The following is a 27,526-nucleotide window of genomic DNA, read 5'->3' as shown; positions in this document are numbered from 1 at the left end:
TAATAATAATAATAATAATAATAAATAACAATAAAGTGTCACCAGCCAGAGGCCTATAAATATCTGGGCATATTACAGCTGGACAACATCAAGCATGAACATGTGAAGACTGTGGTCAGTAAAGAATACACACAAAGGGTCAGAAAAATTCCCCAAAGCAAGCTCAATGGAGGCAACACCATCAAGGCCATAAACACCTGGGCCATACCTGTCATAAGATATACTGCTGGCATCATAAACTGGACACAGATGGAACTGGACAATTTGGACAGAAAAACAAGAAAACTCATGACCATTCATCATTCCCTGCACCCTCGCAGTGATGTTGACTGGCTATATCTGCCTAGAAGATCAGGGGGCAGAGGACTCTTACAAGTAAAACAAGCAGTCAAAGAAGAAGAACATGCCCTGGCAGAATATGTAAAGCAAAGTGAAGAACCTGCTTTGACTGAAGTCAAAAATCAGAAACTCCTCAAAGCACAGCAGACAAAAAACCAGTACAAGAAAGCCACACTACAAACTAGAGCTGACAGCTGGCACAACAAAACATTGCATGGAAAGTTCCTTGACAAAATCGAAAGAAAAGCTGACAAGGAGAAGACCTGGCTATGGCTCACGAATGGGACCCTGAAGAAGGAGACAGAAGGCCTGATCCTTGCAGCCCAGGAGCAAGCCATCAGAACAAATGCAATTAAGGCCAAGATCGAAAAATCAGCTGATGACCCAAAATGCAGACTGTGCAAGGAAACCGACGAAACCATTGATCATATCCTCAGCTGCTGTAAGAAAATTGCACAGACAGACTACAAACAGAGGCACAACTATGTGGCCCAAATGATTCATTGGAACTTATGCCTCAAGTACCACCTCCCAGCAGCAAAGAACTGGTGGGATCACAAACCTGCAAAAGTATTGGAAAATGAGCATGCAAAGATACTGTGGGACTTCCGAATTCAGACTGACAAAGTTCTGGAACACAACACACCAGACATCACAGTGGTGGAAAAGAAAAAGGTTTGGATCATTGATGTCGCCATCCCAGGTGACAGTTGCATTGACGAAAAACAACAGGAAAAACTCAGCCGCTATCAGGACCTCAAGATTGAACTTCAAAGACTCTGGCAGAAACCAGTGCAGGTGGTTCCGGTGGTGATGGGCAGACTGGGTGCCATGCCAAAAGATCTCAGCCGGCATTTGGAAACAATAGACATTGACAAAATTACGATCTGCCAGCTGCAAAAGGCCACCCTGCTGGGATCTGCGCACATCATCCGAAAATACATCACACAGTCCTAGACACTTGGGAAGTGTTCAACTTGTGATTTTGTGATATGAAATCCAGCATATCTATCTTGTTTGCTGTGTCATAATAAAATAATAATAATAATAGTAATAATAATAATAATAATAATAATAATAATAATAATAATAATAATAACAATCCTTACAGACTCAGGCCCTGACTGCCTGGCTGAAGCAAGGCCCAGCAGAAACACCTGCTGCCTCCAGAGGCTGGGACATAAAAGGAAGTCACCCAGTCACCCAGCACCATCCAAAGGAGCCAAAGAAGACCTTAAGATCATGAGGGAGGGAGGGAGAGAGGGGCTGGCTGGCTGGCTGGCTGGCTGGTAGGGTGTATCTAGATGCTGTTTTATGTTTTAATATCTTAATGTTAATGGTTTTAAATTGTATTTATATGTTGATTGTTTCTATTGATTTTATGTTATGTTTTATTTGCTTTGTATAATGGGGCATTGAATTTCTGCCTAAATGTTTGTTGTAAGCTGCTCTGAGTCCCCTGTGGGTGAGAACAACAGGATAGGAATGAAGATAATAATAATAATAATAATAATAATAATAATAATAATAATAATAAAAAATAAATAAATAAATCATCCCAACAAAGGATACCCCCAGGCAGGAAGCAGCCAAGCTTTGAAGCTGAAAGGCTATTCAATGCCAATCAAGGTGGGCAACTGAAACATTTATACCTGCCTCCAACAGACAAGAGTTCTTTCTTTCTCCCACCCTGGACTTCCGCAGAAAGGAAGAGCAGGGAAAAGAGGAAGGAGGGAGAGCACCAGGGGATCCAGAAGCCCGGCAGTGGTGGGAAACAAAGGGCTGAGCCCGCTGCTGCTTCTGGGCGTCAGAGGGGGAAAAAGAGAGAGAGGCACCCTGGGGACACAGTTAAAGGGGCAAGGCAGAAAGAGGGTGAGGGAGCCAGGGAGAGAGGCCAGCACTGCGCCCTTCCAGGCTCCACTGGCTCTTGCGCCTTCTGCCACCACATAGTTGGCGTATGCCTTGAGCCGCCCTTGCCTCTGCCATTGGTTTATTTTATGCCAAGAAGATAAAATTGTAATGGCAACATAAGCATTCCTGATCCTTTTGAAAATCCATATTGTAGTGTTAAAGAGCTATAGTGGCACAGACATTTTTCTACCATGTGTGGATCAACTCAGATAACTATGAAAAGGCCAGTTACTGATTTAAGAGTTGTGTGAGAGGGATGGAATGTAGCAGGAATATAAAAGACTACCTCTTGTATTACTGTGTCAAGAGACAATGTTGCTTTGTGAGATGTGTAATGCTTTAATCAAAAGTTAGAACCTTTATCAATGTTAGTATTGTTTCTTTCTTTGCTCTGAATACAACACACACATGAGCTGGGCATTGAAGGTATGCCATTATCAATGTATGAAACACCCTGCACTCATAATGTATACTAGGAACTATGCAAACAAATCCATGTACACTGTGAAGATATCAACAAACTAGTGTTTTTCAACTTTGTGTATGCATTTATAAATAAAAGCAGTTTGGGGAAACTATTCAAGAAGAGATTATGTTTAACAATGGCAGCCATGTAGTGATTAACTTTACTACTTGTAGTAGAGGTGTCAAACTCATTTTCATCGAGAGCAGTCTTATGGTTGCCTTCAAAAGAGAGCTGACTATAATTCGTTTACATAGTGGTCAGTGCTCTTTAGTTTTTACCCAGTTTGGTCCCCAGATGTTATTGAATTACAACTCCTATCATGTTTGATTATCCACCATGCAGACTGGGGATAATGGGAATTGCAACCCAACAGTACTTGTGGCTCTGAGGTTGGGGAAAGGATAAAGGACATTTAATGTCAGACATTATATCTACAAGTCTTGTATTTAAATTCAAACCCCACTATCCCAACCAAAGAGAACTTCAGCCTTCCAGATGTTACTGTATCACAACTCCCATCAGTTCTAGCCATTATATCTAATGATTATGAATACAAGAGTTGTAGTTAAACATCTGGAGGGCCACATAAAATGACATAGTGGCCTGGATTCAGCCCATGGGCCTTGCGTTTATACATGTGTTGAAGAGGGAAATTTCTACTCTTATCCATTATCATTGAAGCAACCTTGAAACTGAAGACTTACAAGAAAAATGCATATATAGAGATGTCCTTCATGTGCCCAATGTTGTTTATTCCCATGTAAGTGTGCATAAAATATATTGCGGGAAGCATTTATTATTTACAGAGAGGCTCAATAATAACAGCTGTCTTCATATTTCTTATTGCTTGAACATTTAGTTCTCTTCTGATTGATTATGCCTGCAAACGCTCAATAGGAGCCTTGTTGGTCCAATTTTGTCAGATATTTTGGAGGGAAGATTATGCTATCATGTTCCCTATGCTCTGGGGACCATAATTTTCTCGACATTTTATTGTCCTGATAAAATTAAACAAAAACAACTCATAACACTGACTACGCTACAGTGAATTTAGGTTTCCATTTTATATGTAGTAGTAAATAATATAGAACACATCTTTAAAATATGACCATAGCTCTAGTGAAGACTTTTCAAGAAGAGAAGAAGGAAAATTATGTTGATTACTTGGAACTGGCACAGTAAGCCAGTGGGATACATGAATCCAATATCAGCAATAAAACTTATTCAGAAAGTTCCCCAACCATCAAGAGCAGATTTAAAGGGATCACAAGGTAAGAAATATGGAAAGTCCACATGCCACATTCTATGAGATGAATGGCACTTACAGAATTTTAGATCCTGCCAAAGAAATAATACAGAGTTTTCCATGGGGGGGGGGGGGATATATAAAAAATGGGCTTTTGCATTTAAAAAACCCAGTATGTAACTTGATTTTTGTTCCTGGGTTATAAATGTCATTTCCTAATTGGTTCTATCATACAAACATGGAAAAAGTTTATTGAACTGCAAAAGCTTTATTTTTGCAGGACATCCTGCAGCACATTTTGCTATAGTTTTTCAATGAATATCTAATCGAGTTTCAACCAATTCAACATAGTTTGTGGCGGCCACAAAACAAAGTTTCTGAAGTATAACAACTACTGTAATTTCAAAGTACAGTAGAGTTCTAATTATCCAATATAAAGGGGCGGGCCAAATGTCAGATAACCAAAACTATTAGATAATAGAGAAGCCTTATTATCCAAGCCTCTCCATGCTCCAAGCCGGGTGCATGACAGGGAGGGAAGAGACTTTTCCCTCCCCAAGCACCAGGCTTCAAGAGCTCCGTTGCTGCCTAGAAAAATACTGTTTTGCTAGGCAGCAAGGCTCCAAGCCGGGGCTTGTCAAGGAGGGAAGGGACTTTTCTCTCCCCAAGCACCGGGCTTCAAGAGCTTCGTTGCTGCCTAGAAAAACACTGTTTCGCTAGGCAGCAAGGCTCCAAGCCAGGGCTTGGCATGGAGGGAAGGGACTTTTCTCTCCCCAAGCACCGGGCTCCCTCTGTTGATGCTTAGGGAGAGAAAAGTCCTCCTCCCTCTCCCTCGAGCTCCCTCCAGCTCAGCAGCGCTCCCTTCCTCGGGCTGTCCCAAGTGGATGTGAAGGAGGAGGCGGTGGAGGAGGGGGAGATAGACGCAACAGCAGAGGCAGCCATGAGAGCGGCGGAGGCAGCTTCCTCCTGCACCTCCTCACAGCTCTGTGCCTTCTTCTGCATGGAGCCCATCCCACCATCCGCTGCCTCGGAGCAGCTGGTGGGAGCCTCTGAGTTCCTCAAAGGTGAGAGAACGAAGCGAAGGGGGAAAAAACTTCATGGAGTTCTCCTTTGGAGCCTGCCTCCCTCGAGGCACCTGCTTTCCGCCTCTGGAGAGAGAAGTTTCAAAAGTTGGTCAAAGGGCACCTCTTGAGTTTGGCTTACCTCTGCACCCCCTGGAAGGGCTCCTCCAGTGCATGGTGTGCATTCTGTTATGCTAATACAGACAGCCCCTGGTGCGTCGGATAATATGGTGTGCTGGATAACCGGAAGTCGGATAACTGGAATTCTACTGTACATACCTCACACTTAAACAGGAAATAACACTTTCAAACCAGGAATAGATAATATTTCTCTTTTTGTTACATAGTGTAATCACCAGCTATACATATATTTGAAAGCAAACATTCAAGAATATACAGAATTGATATTATAACATGGTAAGATGTTTATGCTGAATAATTACGAAGGGTGTGATGATCAGATGGGTATTTCCCTGCTTTACCCTAAGACTTAGGGCCTAAGTGCTGCTAATTGTCATAAGCAAAGGTGTTCTCATTCTAAGAGTTTCTGGGTGACACTAGCTGAATTTTTCTTATACTAGAAAAATAAGATAAAAAACATTATAGGAGAAGTAGCAACAGAAGAACTTGAACCCTAGGAAAAACAAACTGGAAGGACTAAACAAGAAGGAGTTTAAGAAAGAAGAGTAATATGTAAAACAGAAGGGATATAGAGCAGATATTTGTATAATAATGCAACCATGAAAGGTTCACACATTATTCTGAAATGCGCACACACTTCTCTATATGAGGAATCCTAGTGTTATTTAAAGGCAGACATTAACATTCTTGTTTTAAATATGTCAAATTGATTTAAATAGAATTCTATTCTCAGGCATTATTCTCTTGGTATCAGTAGTTTCAGTACTGAATATTTCAAAACTGTTTTGTTTAATTTGAAAGGTGAATGCTCTGCTTACACCAAGCATGTGTTTCTGATTCTAACCGGATGCATGGATGGCAAAAGCATCAAGTATTATATTACTATTGCTTTAACAACTGCACACAGTAAAGTGCTCCCTTGTTACAATGTGATAGCATCTCATAGGTGCCCACTAGAGGGCAATCTCTGGAAAGCAGATCAAATTCTCTATAAAGTCGTGGGAGAACCCTTTTCTGTGTACACAAGATTTTATTTCTTAAACTATCTGCTCCTGCATAGTTCTTCCCTTCCTTAGAAGAACGACATAATTACACAAAATAATCTCCTGTAATTTCAGAGAGAATATTATGTTTCAAAATTGAAGCCATTGCCATGTGCAAAAAACCACAGCACAGTTGTTTCCAATTTTGGTATTATGTTACTCAGTCTGCCAAACACACAGACACACACATTCTCTCTCTCACACACACACAGGAATTTCAGTTTAATTATTTTAATGAAGTAAAGCACACAATCTGACCCTTGGACATTCCAGTCTTTATCATATTTACTGCTTAGCCGTATTATTTTAAAACTAGCAGTGAGCGAATGCTAATACTGATAATTGCCTACAGCTGATGAGAATGAAAGCAGAGAAAGCAGGGGAAATTCTAGGTGCCCCCTTCCATTCAAAGATTAGCCATTCCTTAATCTGCTTTATCTATTATGCAGGCATTGTTTGGTGCCTCCTTTCACTCAACCAAAACTAACCTCTCCCCTACAAAAAGTGTGATAGAGCTTGGTGGAAGCTCAATGATGCAAGAGGTTTTTTTGCAGGGGAAGGGGGAAGAAATGTCCTAGATTATTTCACTTGATATGATTTGGATGACAACTGGTGGATAGAAAGAATAAAATCAACGCAACATAGAAATGTATTGACTACTGTTAGGTAATGCCATACTATTTTCTAAAAAATGATATAAAATGTTTCATATTCTTTAGCTCAATAGCTAAAAGAACAGACTCAATGGTGAAACAAACAAGAGCACTTATATTGGCTTGGAACTAACTCCTTCAACTAATTAACATCAGTCACCTACTTGCCCAGAGGCATGTTCTTTTATTGATGTGAATGCATCAATCCCATTAAGAGGTGAACAGATCCATAGGTTAACTACTTATCCAGTGTGCCACCTGAACATTCTTTTACACAAAGTCTTCACATGTCTTAGTAGTTGTACAGGGAAAAGGAGGGGGCAAAATTGAAATCTATTATAATTCATATTTTGCCGCTGCACCTAAATCCAAATAGATTTTCCAACTGTGTTGTCAAAGGCTTTCATGGCTGGAATCACTATGAGTTTTCTGGGCTATATGGCTGTGTTCCAGAAGCATTCTCTCCTGTTGTTTTACCCACATCTATGGCAGGCATCCTTAGAGGTTGTGAAGTCTGTTGGAAATTAGATAAGGGAGGTTTATATATCTGTGGCAAGTCCAGGGTGGGAGAAAGAACTCTTGTCTGTTGGAGGCAAGTGTGAATGTTGCAATTATTCACCTTGATGTCACACTGTAAGATCTTGTTAGCAAAGAGCAGACCACTCACAAACAGGTTTGGATGGAAATGGTTGCAACTGCATTTATCTCTACAGGAAAAAAAGACTCTACTGGTACTTTCCCCATCCTTCTGTACTTTTAAAGCCCATCACCCCCCTCATTCCAAGGCCTCCGCTTCCCGAAAGTTCCACAACTTGGTCTCCAATGCCATCTGCTGGCCCAGGCTGTCAATGTCAGGGAGAGAGTTTATGAGATTCTCCGGATGTCAAAACAACAAACCCTGACACTTCATTAGCATTGCAAAGCTTTGCAGCTTCAAGGCCTGGCTGATTCCTGCCTGGGCTAATCCTTTGTTGGGAGGTGTTAGCTGGCCCTGATTGTTTCATGTCTGGAATTCCCCTGTTTTCAGAAAGTGTTGTTCTTTATTTACTGTCCTGATTTTAGAGTTTTTGAAATACTGATATCCAGATTTTGTTCATTTTCATGGTTTCCTCCTTTCTGTTGACTTGTCCACATGCTTATGTATTTCAATGGCTTTTTTTATACAGTTACATTACTGAGATCAACTGCAGTACCTTGCAGAAGAATTTGCTTCTCCTTAATTTTTCCACATTCTGTCACATTACAATCTGGAATTGCCGTATTCATGAACACTCTATTTATGAAAATTCCGTAATTATGATGCAAATATGAATGCATAGAAAGTAGCAACTATGGTATTAGAGGACTGGAAAAGGCTACCATAAATCTTTTATGGAACTGTCTTTTTCGGAGCCAAACCAATGACTTGAGATTTATCTGTCTTATTGGAATATTAAGTAAAAGTCTTAAGGGGTGGAGTACATGATTTCTGTTGCCCCATCTATTCCAATTTATAGTATTTTTTTAATTTCCCTCATTTCTATCCCGCCCTTCTCACCCGAAGGGACTCAATGAAATACAATAAAATACAATGAAATACAAAGTTCCAATTGACAGGGATTCAATTTGAGATGTTTTGTTTCAGAATTGTGAGGTTCTGTTATCCTTGTTTTAATTCTTTTGTTTGCAATTGAGTGTTGTCCAGATATTTGGTCCTGCCTAATTACAGGCTGTGACTTATCTGTTTCTTCTTGCTGTTCTTTTGGCATTATTCCAATTGTGGGATTTAGGGACTCAGTAGAATTAATACATTCAAATTTCTTTTGGATAGGCTCTAGCTTGGAACATATCAGGTTTAGAGTATCCAGAGTTAAGTATATTTGTTTAGCAAACAGTTCGTAAACAGATATAGACTCCTTATACTCCATGGAGTTAATCACAATGCTACTTTCAGCGTCTATTTTCCCCTTGTTTTCAGTTAACACCTCATAGCAGCTATCATCCGAGTTATCTTGAAGTAACTCATATTTATTGCTGCAAAGAAGGTCAGATGAGAATCGTTCTTTGGAGAAACCTCTCTTTTCTTTAGCAATTTACTTGCTCTGTCATTCTTTTTGCCTGGGAGAGGTCGTTCTCTCTTTTTCCCATTGGAAAGTAAAAGAAAGTCAATATGCCTTGCCAGTGATTAAAAGCTACGACAAGAATAAGAATATAAATATTAAGGAATAAAAACTCTTTGTGTTGTAGTAGAGCGTGTGAGTAACGTTACAAACAGTAGTATGGGTGCCAGAAGGGGAAAAAGGGTTACTTGGGAGCAGGAATCTGATGATGAGCAGCAGAGAAAGAGGATCTGGGACATACTTACAGCACCTACAGATGAGGAGTCGTTTGAGGGATTCTCTGGGGATGATGGGTCAATGAGTGAAGGAGAAGGAAACGCCATGGATTGGACTAAGATAAGAGAAGTGCAAGCTATTTGTGAGGCACCAACAACTAGTGATACCTTTATGGGGTTCTCTGGGAGTGAAGACTGGCAATCAGGGGATCCAACTGATTCTTGGGGGGATCTAAGTCTTGACAGGAGATGGAGGAATTGGAAGGAGAGTCAAGGGAATTCACATGAAGAGCTGGGAGCAGCTGCAGGTGATGGTGATGGGGCGGTGGTCAGTTCATCTTCTGATGATGGTTTGTAAATAAAAGTGGGTTCAGGGGTGAGGGGTCTTTGCAGAAGGCAAGGTGCTGATGTGTGTTCGTGTGTTGGGTGCTGTGTATTAGGAAGGTTTCTTGTAGTCTTGCTGCTGCCTGTTTCATGTTCAGTGTTGGACTCAAATCTGCAGTTTGGACCTTAACCAGTTTGGCTGGAGACGCTGCTTCTGCGGACACTGGAGCAACGCTATTTTGGATTTCTCCTGCTTCGACCCTGGACTTTGGCTGACGACGCTTCTCTTTCTGCAACTCTTTTTGTTAACCATTTGTGTACTGTGTCTTTTTGTTTTGCCTCAGAGCTCTTTGTTTGACTTGTTGCTCTTTGTATCCAGTTAATCTGGATTATATTTCTGTTAACCTTTTGGACCAGGTCTGGTTTGGTTTTATGAGTTTTGACCAGTGGAACTGCATTTTAGTTTCTCTCTGTTCCTTTTCTTTCGTTTTAATAAACTCTGTTTTTGAAGTCACTTTTAAGTCTGGCCCTTTAAGGTGTCTGTGATTCCAACACTTTGCCTCCACGTTTCTTGTAGGTAAAGAGATAGGACCATTCGGTAAAGAAGGGAAAAATCTTTACCTTGCCACAGATATCTGTAGGAGAACAACTCAAGGGAGATGCTGAGTCTTCTGATAAGAGAATTGTTCAAAGTTTCCAATTAGCTTAGATAAATTGTCACTCCCTTTTGTAGAAGACTGAGAATTATCTTGTTAACATGCCTCAATATTCAGACTGTTTAGGATTCTTAGTTTTAGAAAATCTTAGTCAGTAACCGACAGAGCTACATTATCAGGGTGTTTCACTCTGTGCCATCTTGTTTTGAATCCCCAATAAAAGAGCACATTTCCTGAAAGAAGAATCAGGAAAATAAGATTTTGACTTTAAATAGAAGGTCAGCTTCCATCCTCTCCTCCTTTTTGCCTTGTTTTTACTAGTGTTGTATTTTAAAATGGTTGTATGACTGGTCAAATAAATAAAATTATTATTATTACAATCTGGAATTGAAATCAGGTCGATACACATTTTTACACAACATTGTGAAGGTGGAAACTATTTTTCAATGTGGCAAAAAAGTAAATAAACAACAAAAATATGTGAGCACTCATTTGCTACATAAATGTTCATTTCCTTTGCTGTTACATTTCCAAAGATGCTTTGGTGCAACTCATTGTCTTTAAAAGTCACAAAAAAAGTTGAATGAAATCACCAATGTGAGATTCCAGTGCTGCATGATCTCATATTAAATGTACCTAGAAGGCACTAGAATTGTTGGAGAGCATATTGAAGCTATTAAACATGCTTAGAATAAAGCTGTGTAGAAACACAAATCAAAGTGAGAGTTTAAAAAAATAAAATAGAAAAATCCTCTGAATAATGAGCATTCTCTAGCAAGAATATATATCTTAACTGCAACTCTGCTGAGAAAAGCCTATCTGTCAATGTGATGAAGTAAGTCTGCAAAGTAACCAAGAAGCCAATGGTAAGTTTGTAAGAGAGATCTGCAACTGAGCTGGACAATACTATGATTATCTGCAAGTGAAGAGATGAGCAAGAAAAAAACTATTTGCTGAAGCAAATCCATCTCAAAGCCATTTCAGTTGCAAAAAGCTATGTGGGAAAAACATCAAACCTTCGGAGATGGTTTGATGAGATCAAAATAAAACATCTGGGCCCTGCTGCAAATATCTATATCTATGATGTAAAACCAAAAATGTTGATTGTTTTGAGAACACCACTCCCATGATGATGTTGTAGAGAAAACTTTTGTTGGCAGTGAATACATCAGGATTAAGAGTAAGAGCAATGGCTGGCTTATGAAAATACGAGAATTTGCAGAAATGGATAAATGTACTATGTTGATTACAGAGAAATCTCTAACTACCTTTAAGAAGGACTGTGTTCCTCTAGCAAAGGTGGGGCCAAATCTTTATCACTCAGTCCTAGCATTTATATGGCAAAATAACTTGGCTGGTGCTCAATATTTTGTTGGTATTGAGCACCAGCCAATATTTTGTTGGTATTGAGCACCAGCCAAGTTATTTTGCCATATAAAGCCAAAAAGGTTGTAAATGCTGCTCTTGTTTCTTAGCATTAAAACAGTCATTAATGAAAGAATTTGGAATTTTATTCGCTTTTGTAACTTCCCAAACCAGTGTCAAATGCTAAGACTGGTCTCATGTAGCCAAACCTCTAAGGAGCCCCATGGCATAATCTCAGCATTCAGTCCTAATTTACATGAACCTGGCACATTCACTTGTGACACCCTGATCTTGGTCTCTGGTTCTGCTCAGTCCAGGTTTTTCCACTGTGCATCAGCCTCACTCATCTATCCTCTTTCTTATTTTTTCTTTCTTCCTTGAAAAGTTTAGTTTTCATTCTATTCAGTTGTTAATGTAGGGCAGCATTATATTTCTCCCTCAATGCTTTTCAATAAAAAGCTTCATAATGCAGGAAGCTAAAAAGGCTTCACAATTTTGGAGATTAACAGAAAAATAATGCCATGGTTTAATAAAAGAAGACAACCTCCCAGCAAATACCATGATTAGAAGAGACATTTTTCTGTTGTTGCTTTAGAATAGGTAATGCATGCATTCTAAACTTCCTTTTCATTTCTTTTCCAGCTCAATTTATAGCATTGACAACATAATGTTACATTTGGACATGTAATAAAACATGTTTTTTGTCCAAATCTCTTCTTGTTTTATTGCTAGTCCCTAATTTTGGGATCTTCTAATTTTCCACACCTTTACACCCTGATTCCAACTGCAGAACATTGTGACTGTAGGTTAAAGACCTACAGATTTGTCAGGGGCTACACAAACACACATGTGAATATGAAGACACTGAATAACACAATTGAGTAACATTTGGAAACTACCACTTCTTGAGATTAAATAAAATTTGCATACAACTCTCCAAACAAGGAAATGCACACATTTGGACATTTGTTGCTGCTTATGAAATTCCAATGGTGCAACAAGATTCATTTCCATTCATAACCAGGGTGGCCAGAGACAGAAAGGTTTACAAGACCAGAATGATTCTGCCCTACTTTTTGGGGAACACAAGACCAGAAGTGAGGAGAAGGAAGAGAAGATGCCAGAATTAACTTCATTCTCAGGGTGTAAGTTAGTGTATATTTCTTTCAACCTCATCAGACTTGCTGCCATAATTGCCACACATCATGGCAAATCTGGCAGTGCCCGTTGGGGGGCATGGGGAACCCATTGCCCCACGCCCAGCATCATTCACAGACCTGTTGCCCCATCCCATGGGGGAAGAGTCAGCCACCCAGTTCACTCTCCCTTCCCCCCGGTTGATCTATATAGTAACATGGGAAGCCTCTCATGTTGCCAACATGGCATATGCTGGTTGACCTTCCCTTTCATGATGGAGCCTTGTGGGATGGGAGCCAGCGGGCTCCATCACAAAAGGAAAGGCCACCTTGCATATACCACCAACAAGCACCCCATCTGATGAGTTCATGAACCCACATCAAGTGAGCTAATAAAAATGCATATACAGAAGACTCTTAGTTAACCGGCACCCATGGGGATTGGTAGATGCCAGATAAATGTAGTTTTTGGTTGCTTGAGAGTTACTATTAAAATAGGCATAAATGATACTATACTCCACACTGTATCATACCAAAAATTCTATTTTGATTTTTTATTTAAAATATTATTTCTTCAATTCTGCCATGCTTTTTTTGCTGGTTGCTTGGGTTCCGATTAATTATCTACTGTATATCTATTTTGACACTTTGGATTTTATCATACAAAAGGATTTTTTTATTTAAAATTCTGCCTTAGTTGCGATCTCGACTTCAGTTGAGAATTACATGCCATTTCCTGCCATCTCTTAAATAGATATTATTGGTTCTGGTAAACTATTTTTTTATGAAGGCAGTTAATAATATAAATACTGTATGATCATCAAAAGTCTAATGACTTTTTATAGCTAGTCTGTTTTGCTCTAGAAAGCACTATTTATTCAACATAGGTCAGCTCTGAAGACAATTACTGGTTCCCACAGAGGACATAATCGTATTTTAATCTCTTCATCTACAAACTGCATTTTACGTGAAGCAAACAAAACACTGTGAACTTGTTAATAGGGTGATGCCTTTATTCTCAAAAGAGAATGCATTAACACCTGTATGCCTTCTAAGCAGAATACAGTGTCATTTGGCAATAGATTAAAGATGACAATGTTTTGAATTTATATCTACTCATGTTGTGCCAAAAGACTTACATAATATTCGTTTACAAATGTGGGATGCTGATGATCATTTCCAAAGAAGATTATATTTCTCCAGATGATAACTTCACAGTCCTTCACAGTCTTTATAAAGATATTGATATGTTCATGGTTTCTTTAATGCCACCAGCATACAAATAATTTTCAGAGCATCTTGACACCAGTTAATAAATTCCCATATCTTCTCATTTCCACTTTTGGATAAAATGTAAGTTCTACAGCAGAAGCACTGCTTCAAGATGTTAAACCATCATAAGAATTGCAGGTTACTCAAAAGCTTTCAGGAAACTCTGGTGATCCCTAGTGTTTGTAACATGTGGATGGCTAAAATAAATGGAATCGGGGAAATCGCTTCACAAGTCAAAAAGACCCACTGCTCTTTTGTTGGCCAGAAGCAGCTCTCTGGCAAAGCCTTGCTGGTGATGTCACTTGTGGTGTCCTTTTGTGACTTCACCAGAAGCAACATTGACAACAAGGCTTTTCTGTGGAGTTGTTTCTGGTTGACTAAACAGTGACAGTGGAGCCCCAAGGAGGACAGGGCACTGGTGCTGATGCACTGTTAGTCCGGTTGGCTTTGTGGTCAGCATATGGACTTTGGGGCACTTCTAAATAGGTTAGGAAGAATATTTTCCATTCAGGCAGAAAAAATGAAATGCAAAGATACAGAATGGGGGGTGCCTGGCTCAATAACAATAAGTGTGAAAAAGATCTTGGAGTCTTCGTGGACATGAAGGTGAAAATGAACCAACAATGTGATGCAGCAGCTAAAAAAGCCAATGGGATTTTGGCCTGCATAAATAGGTGTATAGTGTCTAGATCCAGGGTAGTCATATTCTGCCTTGGTTAGAATTGGAATTGGAATACTGTGTCCAATTCTGGACACCACAATTGAAGGGAGATGTTGATAAGCTAGAATGTGTCCAGACAATGGTGACTAAAATGATCAAGGGTCTGAAGAACAAGCCCTACGAGGAGTGCTTTAAAGAGCTGGGCATGTTTAGCCTGCAGAAGAGAAGGCTAAAAGGAGACATGAGGAGTTCCATGTATAAATATCTGAGGGAAGTCATAGGGAGGAGGGAGCAAGCTTGTTTTCTGCTGCCCTGGAGACTAGGACATGGAACAATAGCTTCAAACTATGAGAAAGGAGATTCCACCTGAACATTAGGAAGAACTTCCTCACTGTGAGAGCTGTTCGGCAGTGGAACTCTCTGCCCCAGAGTGTGGTGGGGGCTCCTTCTTTAGAGGCTTTTAAGCAAAGGCTGGATGGCCACCTATTGGGGGTGCTTTGAATGAGATTTTCCTGCTTCTTGGCAGGGGTTTGGACTGGATGGCCCACGAGGTCTCTTCCAACTCTATGATTTCCCTGTACTAATAACTCCATATTACAGGACATTTTCCCACTCACAATGCAGGCAATACCGCCTGTATAATTTCACAACTGCAAATAAGATCTTGTTCCACCAGTGCAAAAGGAGACAGACTATTTCCCCAAAATGGTTAGAATGGGACAAAAATGTATATATGTCTACACAAGCTGTAGTATAAAATGAGGAGCTAAGGAAGATTCTTGTATTTTGTTAGCATCCTTTTCTGTAAGCAATGGTTAATGCAGTTTTCACAGCTATGGCATTTACACTGAATGGCTCCTTTAATTCTAGTAGCAGCATGCTATGAGATATCCATTTTCTATACTTCCTAAAGCAGCTAATGATTTGCCCTGACCCAATGATCCCTTAAGTCAAAGAGGCCATGCTAGTTGATGGAAATAGATTCAGGCTTAGGCAGCGTGCTATCAGATCAATAATGTATTCAAATGTGTATGTAACTTTTGATGCATGAATTATATATATGTATAAATTACTTGGTTCAGTATTTCTCCTTTATAAGTAGAGATTAGGTACACATAGTGACTTGAAAATAGTGTAATTTTAAGTAGCAAAATACTTCCCCATTATGATAAGTGCATATCAAGGGTTTCTGTACTGAAACGCTTCATGTGGCTTATCTCTCTGCATGTTCTATGCATGGACACGTAGCACAATCCCCCTTCGATGTAGTAATCCCCCCAAATAAGGAGCAGGACACAGTGTGTCCTATATAGACAGAAGCTTTTACCCTTACTTCACAAGTCTCTAATTGCAATATCACAAGGCTAAAATGGCAACAATTTTAGAAAAGGCAGGATGTAGAGAGAGAAAAATCCCACTCAGCTGGAGGCTTTAGCTTTTCCAAGGTGACCCATCCTACCCTTTTCAAATCAGCCTGTTCCTATCTTCATATCTTTGTAGTACTATATGTAAAGACATGTACAGCTTTATCTTGTATTTGTTAGTCATGCTAATATATGGAGGTTGTAAAAGTGGTTGCTGGCACAGCAGTTCTTCAGACATCTATGCTGAAAACTTAGGGAAGCCACAATGCAGTCTTGCTTATTACAGATCCTTTTGTTTGACTGCAACACGTTTACAAATTTTAGAAGTTCCGTCCCTCTGAGAGCCAGCTGCTCCTTTTCCAAATCTGACTTCCTAGTCTTCTGCTTATTCACACACATTTCCTGTTTATCCAACTGAGATTACTAAAGCCTTTTTATCACTGCTTGGCTGAGACCTAAACTAAGTTAATTGCCAATTAGTGTTCTCAGTTAGGTAACTTCAATCAACAGCCATAGCCACAGCCAACAATTAACTTCTCTTTTGCAATACTGAAGTGATATCCTACTAGAATATAATTATGGATGAATTATGCTAACAGGATGGCAAGCACAAAAGGGCAGTTCAGGCATGCAAAGATGATTCCTATGAGATACTCCTCATATGGAGAATGTAATGTGTGCCTTGAGTGGAAAGACTCAGTGGTGAAGCATGCTTCATATGTTCCTATAGATACAGTGGCATCTTTCTAGAAGAGCATCGGGCACATGTAAAAGCACATTTTTTTCCTGCCACAATGAATATTGAATCACTTCCAGGACACAGTTGCATTTCCAGACAACCTGTTCAATACATTCTCCACATGAATATAGGACTAGGCAATAGGCAATAGAAATGCTACTGAAAAGTGACATAATACTCTTCCACTTCTTGGTAAATCTGTACTCCATAAACTCCTTTTCATAAATCTGCTTTTTAAACTTTCAAGATGCCACAAAACAGCCTACCACTTAACTTGTTTTTAATTTTTCCTACCATCTACCATATTGGCTTGCTTCAATTTTTTGGAGGGGGGGCATGCTTCAATGTTAATGTTCTGTTGAATCAATGATAATGGCTGGATACATATTAAAAGAGGAAACTTGGTTTAAGTTTTCTCAGAAGAATAGAATCAGCTATGTTTGTTGTTGTTTATTCGTTCAGTCATTTCCGACTCTATGTGACCTCATGGACCGGCCCACGCCAGAGTTGCCTGTTGGCCGTGGCCACTCGCAGCCCCTTCAAGGTCAAACCAGTCACTTCAAGGATACCATCCATCCATCTTGCCCTTGGTTGACCCCTCTTCCTTTTTCCTTCCATTTTTCCCAGTATCATTCTCTTCTCTAAGCTTTCCTGTCTTCTCATTATGTGGCCAAAGTACTTCAGCTACTAAACAGCTATGTTCAGGTACTATGATATGAGTTTATAAGATAATATTCTCAATTTTATGAAAAACAAGTTTGTAAAACAGATTGATAAAAGAAACTGACAAGAGAATTTGTTTTCATCAAAGGGTTTTCAAAATACTTACTACTGAAATTGACAATTAGTTGTAATGTCTCCAAGATATGGACTGTTAGCAATTAAACAAGTAACATTAGTTTTGCAGAATAATATGATGTGTGCAATTCCGTAGAAACATATTGTCACCCCTTTGAACTTGCAATTTTAGTACTAAGTAATTACATTGATTTAAATGATGTCCTTAAGGTAAAAGTTTAGTGCATTAATCCAGTAACCTATTTATTATTTAAATACCCATCTAGAGGTCATTTCTTGTTTTTTTTTTTTTTAATTATGGTTGTCAATGAATAGTGTTCATACCTTTGGAAAGAATGGAAGGGAATTTGAGTTTCATTTCTTTTATTTGTTTTTTTTATTTTTTGAAATATTATTTTAGGGTAACATAACCCCCTACTTTGGCGATTTATGAAAATAGAATAAAATTTGAATATCAATATAGTGAGCTTGAATATTATGAATAACATAGTTGGTGCCCTGGATTAAAAATATAAACTTTTGAAGGGTGTCTTTCCCTATTGTTTTCTGTTGAAGCACATCAATTGACTGAATAAAGAATAAGACTTTTTAAAGACAAAGGTAATTTGAAATGTTGAACCTGCAAATGTGAATTTTTAAGCCATTAAAGTCAGGTGATGATTTTAATATCTCAGAGTCACCTTTGCAGAAAACAAGCATGTTTGGCAGGTACCTATTTGCCATTTACAAGCTGCCTAGATAAGGTTGTGCCCACTGTGCATAATTATGTTTAATTTATTGTTCCATTTTGCTAGCAGCTGGATCTTATGTTCACAAACACCAGTGGGACCCAAGCTTGAAGATCTGCTTTTATCATCTAATGAAGCTAGAGACAGCCAGTAAATGAATGCAGTTGGTTGCGATATTACATACAGATAGTCCTTTCTTTGGGATTATTCAGGTAAGTTATGCATAACCTTCACTTGACTTGAAATACATCGTCTGGTTTTAGAACAGCTTTTTAAGATGTTGGCTGAAATTCAGATACAGCTGTGCACAACAATAAGTATGCAATGAGAATGAAATCCATGCTATGTAATGCAGATCATACTGTTTGAGATCTGAATTTGTTTTTTGCATCAGGGCTGTGCACGTAGTTCCTATTCCTGTAAAAATCTCATTTAGTCCCATTGTCCATGTCTTCAATACTAGATGGAGTGTTAGCAAAACATTATGTACATACCAAAACGTACACACTATGCAAACCTGCACATTTTTATTAAACATTGTTATTTATTTTTCTTCTTTGCCATTCTACATTATCAACTGAAAAAGCATGTTATAGTAGATCTGGAAATACTGCATACATTAACTGGGGGCATCAATAAATTAGATAATTCAGGTTAATGTGTCACTTCCCGAAGGATTTCCATGGTGAGGTTTCTCCATTAGCCTAATACTAAGTAAAGAGCCAGTATGATAATTAAGCCATGGGATGAAAGGAAAAAGGTACGGGTGAATCAATACTCGTAAAAGTCCACATCCAGAGAATTCTTCCCATCACATCCAACTTCTGCATATGCATCTTCAGTCCTCTAACACCTTCTCACAGGATCGCAGCCCTAAACTTCATCAAGGGGCTAAAAGGAACATATCTAACTATGTACAAGATTATAGGGAATAGGGAAGGGAATCAAGACATTGCAGTTTGTGCTTATATTGCTGAAAGTATCTGACCCAAATAGCATGACATAATTTCATATCTGTCTTATTTTCTATTTCAGCTGTATACAGCTATTATTGAGACATTTTCTTTGAAATACACAAAAAGTCAATGGGACTTTTGGGCTAACAACACATACATTGTATTACAGCCTGGAAAAAAGTATGAATAGTTGGAATTAATAGTTTGCAAGAATGTTAAGAAGTTGTAGATGTCTTTCCAACCATTTTTCTCTCTTTCTAGTGAAAGGACTATGGTCTTTTAAAAAAAAAGTAAATTGTAACAAGCTACATGGGACTTAGATAGAAAGCAGCAATCCTCCATGAGAGCTCTTTCTGCAAAATAATGTACAGCTGAAATTCCATGTCTTTGCAAACTAGATTCTCCCCAAAGACTTCTTTTTGCATATCTTCCAGTTTCTGTCTGTATCTTTTGTCCCACCAAGAATCCTCAACAATTCCTGATAGACCAGGCATATACAAGCACAGTACTTGCCAACACATACAGAAGTTACATCATTAGTTGGCAGGAGCAATGTATATGTATATCTTACTCATTAATAGCTTTGTCCCACAAGAACTTATTATTTTTACATCATCTGCTATGAAAGAGAAATATACCTATTTGTTTTTTGTTGCTGCAGTTCTCTTCCTTCTCATCAATGTTAAGCATACAATCTTGTTCAGTGAATTACATTTCTATCAATATCAATAGTTTCCTTGGAGATAATTTATTTCTTATTCCTGCTGTGTGTGTGAAAGACAAAGGCAGCTGAATGTTCATATAGGTCTAATGTTAACACAATGTCTAGTACAGGATTCGTGCAAATTCTTCTTATTATTATTATTTATTATTTCCATCAATTCTATTCCGCCCTTCTCACCCGAAGGGACTCAGGGCGGCTCACAATCTGGCAAAATTCAATGCCATATATAGTATAAAAAATAAAACATAGGCAATTAAAACAATCAATTTAGCATAATACAATAAATACATTTAAAACAGTACAATAAAAATCCTTAAACCATTCATCCACAAGAACCTTGCATGTAAACCTTAATCCGGACCGAGTCAAAGCCAACATAATTCATTCATTAAACGCTTGTTCACAAAGCCAGGTCTTCACCTTTTTCCTAAAACTCAGAAGGGATGGAGCCTGCCGGATGTCACTGGGGAGGGAGTTCCATAGCCGAGGAGCTACCACTGAGAAGGCCCTATCTTTCATTCCCACCAGCCGCACTTGTGAGGCAGGTGGGACCGAGAGCAGGGCCTCCCCAGATGATCTTAAAGTTCTGATAGGCTCATAGGAGGAGATACGTTCGGATAGGTAAGTTGGACCAGAACTGTTTAGGGCTTTGTAGGCCAAGACCAGCACTTTGAATTGGTCTCAGCAGCATATTGGCAGCCAGTGGAGCTGACGCAACAGAGGAGTGGTGTGCTCCCTATAAGCCGCTCCAGTTATAAGCCTGGCTGCCGCTCGTTGTACTAATTGAAGCTTCCGGACCATCTTCAAAGGCAGCCCCAAGTAGAGCACATTGCAGTAATCCAAACAGGATGTAACCAGAGCGTGGACCACCGTGGCCAAGTCAGACTTCCCAAGGTACGGGCACAGCTAGCACACAAGTCTTAATTGTGCAAATGCTCCCCTGGCCACTGCTGAGACCTGTAGCTCCAGGCTCAGCGATGAATCCAGGAGAACCCACAGACTGCAAACCTGTGTCTTCAGGGGGAGTGCGGCCCCGTCCAACACAGGCTGTAACCCTATTCCCTGTTCAGCCCTACGACTGACCAGGAGGACCTCTGTCTTGTCTGGATTCAATTTCAATTTGTTCGCCCTCATACAGTCCAACACAGTGGCCAGACACCAGTTCAGGACCTGAATAGCCTCCTTAGTGACAGGTGGGAAGGAGTGACAGAGCTGGACATCATCTGTGTACAGATGACACCTCACCCCGAAACTCTGGATGATCTCTCCCAGCAGCTTCATGTATATGTTAAACAACATGGGGGACAGTACTGACCCCTGCGGGACCCCACAAGACAACGGTTGTGGGGCTGAGCAGGTGTCCCCCAGTGACACCATTTGGGAATGACCCTCTAGGAAGGACCGAAGCCACTGCAAAACAGTGCCTCCGAGACCCATCTCGGCAAGGCGCCCCAAAAGGATACTGTGATCGACGGTATCGAAGGCCACTGAGAGGTCCAGCAGAACCAGCAGGGACACACTCCCCTTGTCCAGTTCCTGGCGAAGATCATTGATTAAGGCAACCAAGGCTGTCTCGGTACCATGCCCCGGCCTGAAGCCAGACTGTGCCGGATCCAGAAAATCAGTGTCAACCAAGAATGCCTGGAGTTGTGCAGCCACCACACGTTCCATGACCTTGCCCAAAAAGGGGAGATTGGAAATGGGCCAAAAGTTATCCAATTGAGTGGGGTCCAGTGATGGCTTCTTCAACAGCAGTTTGATAACAGCCAATGTGAGGCTCGCTGGAAAAATGCCTTCCCGAAGGGAGGCATTCACTACCACCTTCACTCACTCGGCCAAACCCCCTCTGGCTTCCTTTATCAGCCAGGATGGGCAGGGGTCTAGGATGCATGTGGTAGCCCTCACCTTGCCAAGCACCTTGTCCATATCCTCAGGCTGAACCAATTGGAAATAATCCATCAAAATAGGACAAGCAGGTGCTTGTGTTACATCCTCGGAGACTTCCGTTAATATGGTGTCAAAGCCGGAGCGGATCAGAGCGACTTTGTCTGCAAAGAACCGAGCAAATGCTTCGCAGCGGGCTGCCGACTTATCAGGGATCCCGTCTTGAGCGACGGGATTTAACAAACCTCTGACAACTCGGAACAGCTCCGCCGGACGGTTCTTTGTGGACGCAATATTAGCTGACAAGAAAGCATTATTTGCAGCATCTATTGCCACGGCATATGACCTTAAGTAGGCACATAGCCATGTTCGGTCTGATTCGTTCCACTCTGAACGCCACATGCGCTCTAGTTCCCTCTTCTTTCGCTTCATCGCTGCCAACTCCTCGGTGAACCAAGGCGTCGGTTTAGCTCAGTTACTCAAGAGGGGACGTTCCGGAGCGATCGTGTCTACTGCTCTGGTCATCTCCCCATTCCAGAGAGAGACCAGGGCACCAACAGGATCACCAACCGAGGTGGCTGGAAACTCCCCAAGAGCCGTCAGGAATCCATCTGGATCCATAAGTGTGACTCCCCGGGCTGCAAAAGCACTGGAAACCAAATACACCGAGGCCAATAAACAATCTAATATCTTTATTAAGGAATTAAGGAATTAAAATGAAAACAAGTAGAAAATATAGTCCATCAATAGACCATTCAGGAAAGGTCAAATATAGTCCAGTAATATATTGTCCAATATATAATATTAGAGTTTAAAGTTTGTAATCCAAAACCGAAACGCACTCAAACTTCCAAGCAGTTTGAGTGGGGAAAATGTCCAAGTCTTTCACTGGAGTTCAAACAAGTCCAAAGGCAAGGAATTGAACACAAGGCTGGATACACGGCACAACAAGACAAGACTGGATTCATGGCAAGACAAATCAAGGAACACGGCTGGGCAAAGCACGACAAGGCTGGAAGGCAGTGGACTTAACGCAGTCCACACTTGGCTGGAAACGAAGTTGTTCCTCCAAACTCACATGTTGACTCCGCAAGGACTAGCCAGTGCGGGGAACTTTTAAAGAACTTCAAATCTCCCTGCAAAGCAGGTGTCCAATGCTCCTTTTCCCAAGGGAAAAGAACTGAAACAACATCTCCGGCCAGATGCGATCCTCCCTAAGAACTCTCAGGGGAAACGAGCTAATTAGTGCTCTGTCTAGCCGCTAATCGGGCGCTTTTTCGTGTTTGCGCTTTCTCTGAGCGGCTAGCCTCCCAAAATTCCCTTCTCGCAAAGGGGGGAGAGGTGTTGGGAATAGGCGTTGTTCAAGGTCCTTTTTAATGAGCTCCGGGCTAGAATTGTCAACAAAAGGCATCTGGAAAGGAACAGCCTCTTGCTGAAATGGCAGAAATCCCATTTCCTCATCACTTTGATCCATAATGGCGCCATGGTCATGACCCAGGGGCCCATGGGACATCACAATAAGCCTCCTGGGGTGGACCATTTTAATGGGTCCTCCATCCCTGCAGAGGATAGGTGGCGCAGTCAGCCTAAACCTGATCATGGCAAAGGAGCAATGGTAAGCTCCTCCACACCGCCACCTTCCTCCTGTGATGTCTCAGGGACCTTTGGCCCATGACCTCGCAGCCATCATAGATCAAACTGAAGAGGATTTGGGCTTTTTCCCATCTCAGCAAGATTCTGTTCCATTCCAGATGTACCCTGTTGACATTTTCGTGCCAAAGCCAATTACGGACGCCCTTGAAACAGAGCCTGATTCCCCGGAAAGTGTTGTGTTTGATAGGAAGACCTTTCTCAAAACATATCGCTCCCATAAGCAGTTTCTAAGACGAAGCGCGAGATTAGCTGAGAGAGACGATTGTAATTAAACCGTTTCCCTTGGGAAGTTTCGGGGAGGCAGGCATGTTGAAATAGCTACATTCTCTGGGAAGATTTGGGGAGTTAAACACCTGTTGGGGGAAGCTCTTGAACTTCCATAAAAGTTCTGCACTGAGCTTTCCCTATCGCGGTGTCAGCGTGACTATTCAAAGAAGAACATCGTCCCTTGTTTCCGAGCTCCTAAGCAGCCCTCCGGTGTGCTTACTCACAAGTAGACCGGGAGTTGCGTTTTCACTCCTGTTCAAGTTTGGACTGCATTTCAGATCCACCACGAATTACCTTGCCTAGCCTCAAATCCTTGTCTGGACTTTACTTCAAGAATCTCTCTGTGAATCCTTGCTCTTTCCCCACTCAAACTTCCAAAGAGTTTGAGTGTGTTTCGGTTATTGGATTATAGACTTTGGACTCTAATACTGGACACATAACTTCATTTATTTGGACTATTTTTGATCTTTCCTAAAAGGACAATTGCTTGACTATATACTCTGCATACTTTTGTTTTATTCTTTTATTGCATTAATAAAGATATTAGATTGTTTATTGGCCTCCGCATTGGTTTCCAGTGCTCACGCAGCCTAGGGGTGTTACACCTCCCATCCCTGGCAGAAAACCAAGTCAAGTGTGTGCCTCGCTCTGTGGGTGGGACCAGATACCAATTGGGACAGCCCCATGGTTGCCATGGACGCCATGAAGTCCTGAGCTGCGCCAGTCAGGTTGGTCTCGGCATGGACATTGAAGCCCCCCAGCACTAAAAGCCGCTGGGACTCCAACACCAGTGTTACACCTCTAGGCAGCGAGAGCACTGAAAACCAACACAGAGACCAATAACAATATAATATCTTTATTAAAGCAAATAAAGTTCCAAAAGGAAATAAGCAGCAAAGTTGAATAAGCAATTGACCTTCCAGGAAAGATCAAAAGTAGTCCAATAAGTGAAAGTCTTATGTCCAATATTAAAGTTCAAAGTCCAGAAACCAAAACACACTCAAACTCGGCTTGAGTATTGAGTGGGGAAAAGTGGCAAGAAGTGTTCTTTGGAGTAAATGTCCAAAAGCAGGATTTCTGGGCAAGGCAGGAACTGGATGTGCAGGAGATGAAACGCAGTCCAAACTTGAGCAAGGAGGTAGACTGGCGCCCGGTCTACTCAAGAGTAAGCGCACCTTCAGGCAGCTTGGATTTCAAGAGCTAGAGACGATGATGCTTCTCAGTAAGGAGTAAAGTTGATACCGCGAAAGAAAGATCCCAGCGCAATACTTTTATTGAAGTTCATAAGCTCCCCCAAACCAGGTGCCTGACTACCTAAAACTTCCCAGGAGAACTGAGCTTGTCATAGTCACCACGCCAGGTGTCTGACTCCCAAATTCTTCCCAAGAGAATGGAGCTTAGCCATAGTCACCATGCTCCGCTAATCTGGTGCTTCTCCTGAAGCTTTGTCTCTGCGATCAAACACCAACCCTTCAGGAGAATCTGGGAGAGCTGGCACTGTTTCAAGGGCATCCTGAATTGGCTCTGGCTCTGCAATGTCAACAGAAGGCATCTGAGTCATTGGGCTGGCACTAGCTCTCAAATGTAAACCAAATCCCTGTTTAAATTCCTCTCCCCACTCCCCCCACTTGGAAGTTACTGATGTAAAGTGCACTATGCTGTTCTTTAACTCTCTCCCATCTTGTTTTGTTCCTCAAAGTGCAAAGTGCTAGGGGTGGGGGGGATCTAGTTCATAAGTAGTTAAAGTAGAATCACTAGGGTGGGGGAGGTAAAACAACAAACTAAGGGACAATACTAAAATCACAGTTAAAATGCCAGAGGCTTTAGCTCTTACTATAGCGTTATACAGTTCTTTAAATGATAAAATGACAGTGTGATTTGACATAGTCCCGGACAAAATATGGCTGTTCTGAAGGTCCATAAAACACACCCTCCTTTATCCTCTTGGCTGACCCACCCTAACCCCCAACTCGTGGCTCCAAATTGACACGGCTAAACACAATTCATAGCAGCGTGGAAAAGTTCATAACAATTAATTATAATAGCTAGATAAAGTGCTTAGTACATCAATAAAGTGATAACAGTGCATCTCTAGATGGTATATAGTGCTGGAGCAGTTCCAAGGTAGGTTGGGTGAGCAGACAATGCACAGGCCCCGTCAGCCTAGTTGGATTGGCAGACTAGATGGTATTAGCAGGCTGACTCACCAAACAACAGGGCCAGAAGATGGAACTGTGCCTTCAGTCTTGGTTCTTACGTAGAATCTCTGCCCGGCTAAGGTGGGGGCCAGTCGTAGTAGTGCACTTGGCCCCAGAAAGAACTCCCAGCAAGGTATGGGACGATAAAGGGATGATGGTATAGTTCTTTATGTAGGACAGACTCTCAGTTCTAACAGCAAGGCCAAGGTGGCAGGATCCAGCAGTAGGCCTGCTCAGCAGCAGTTTCTGCAGCTCTTGTGGTCCAGAAGGCAGGCAGCAGGAATGCTGTTGTAAAAGCTCTTACCTTCTGGACTGTTTCTGCCACTGGAGTCAGGAGGCCCTTAAAGGGTCCAATCACCCACTCCCAAAAGCAGCAGCCCTCAGGTGGAAGCCACAGTAGGTGCGGGGAACCACGCCCAGTTTGTAGGTAGGCCTGCTCAGCAGCAGTTTCTGCAGCTCTTGTGGTCCAGAAGGCAGGCAAGCAGGAATGCTGTTGTAGAAGCTCTTACCTTCTGGACTGTTCTTATGGCTTGTGTTTCAGCCAAAGATGACTCATTATTATTTTCTTGATGTTCTTTATCCACATACTTACTTGTTTGATTTAGCTGCTTTTATCAAAGACAATTGATTCATTTCATAGTCTTCTGTGCCTCTTCTACAACTTAGTGCTTATCTGATTCTATGACAGGTCTACATGTCCCATGCCTACTCACATTTTGTTCTTTTCTCTGTCTTGGCAGACTTGACTATAAATATAGGAACTAATTGGAGGGCAAATGTTAAGCAATAAGCTAGCCTACTAGATAAATTTACCAAGTTACAAAAATATTTCATTATGCCATGAAGACTAAAGTATTAATCCACCCAACTTTTACTTTTAAAAAATCCGGAGCAATGGAAAGTGTCCAGGATTAACATTGGTGTTGTCCGTGGCTGAATTTAGTATTGTCATGACTATATGTACTGTGGATACTATTTTCTATCTGTAGTAGAACTCAACAGGAATCACTGACCTCTCAAGAAGAAAGTAATCATATTGAGGTCAGTGTACAGCTCAGATCACAGTAATATCCACCATTTTATCTCATCATTTTTTCTAAATTTTATTCCAATATTCTTATAATTTCCCCATAAAATGTGAAACTGCTACTGTGAGAAGAGTAATAGTATGACTTACTATCCACTTCACCCGTAATGCAGTGAGACCTAAACATCTGAACTAGGAGATCAGCTTTTATATAATAAAGGTATTATTCCTCTATGCACTTGGGCATTTTTCATATGGTCAGCACACATACATCTGCTTTTAATAACTTTTATATATGCAACTGTATAAAAATATTTAAAAAATCAATGGCATATCTTTTACAAATCTTTTGGGTGTTTAAAAACAAATTTTAGCCATAAATTTGAATTTCAAAGTTATGGAACACAGAAGTGCTGGAAATTGTGCCAATTCAAGAAACGTTGGTTTTTTTTTTTTTTGGTTTTTTTTTGTAGTGGATTGAATTGACGTTCTGGGGACAAGCAGGTGACGAAAGATCAGAAGATTTTTGAACAACAATATTCAATCAGTACTCCAGTATTTGAGATCAAAAATTTGTAACACTTCAAATGTTAATAATCA

At 40.8% G+C, this 27,526-nt stretch overlaps 1 protein-coding gene and 1 long non-coding RNA gene across 3 annotated transcripts in view; one reads left to right on the top strand and one right to left on the bottom strand.

Annotated features, from left to right (window-relative positions):
- The window catches only part of robo1 (roundabout guidance receptor 1), a 922,568-nt gene that overhangs the window by 503,668 nt on the left and 391,374 nt on the right, over positions 1–27,526 (bottom strand). The gene's annotated exons all lie outside the window — the stretch shown is intronic.
- LOC134297429 (uncharacterized) lies at positions 14,318–27,489 on the top strand. The gene is made up of 3 exons (XR_010004162.1): positions 14,318–14,413; positions 18,284–18,429; positions 27,400–27,489. It is a non-coding gene; the product is annotated as an uncharacterized LOC134297429 (long non-coding RNA).

The sequence above is a fragment of the Anolis carolinensis genome, chromosome 3 (genome assembly GCF_035594765.1).
Source record: "Anolis carolinensis isolate JA03-04 chromosome 3, rAnoCar3.1.pri, whole genome shotgun sequence".
Taxonomy (NCBI): domain Eukaryota; kingdom Metazoa; phylum Chordata; class Lepidosauria; order Squamata; family Dactyloidae; genus Anolis; species Anolis carolinensis.
Note: the sequence above shows the minus strand (reverse complement) of the source record. Positions and strands in the feature narration are given on the sequence as shown.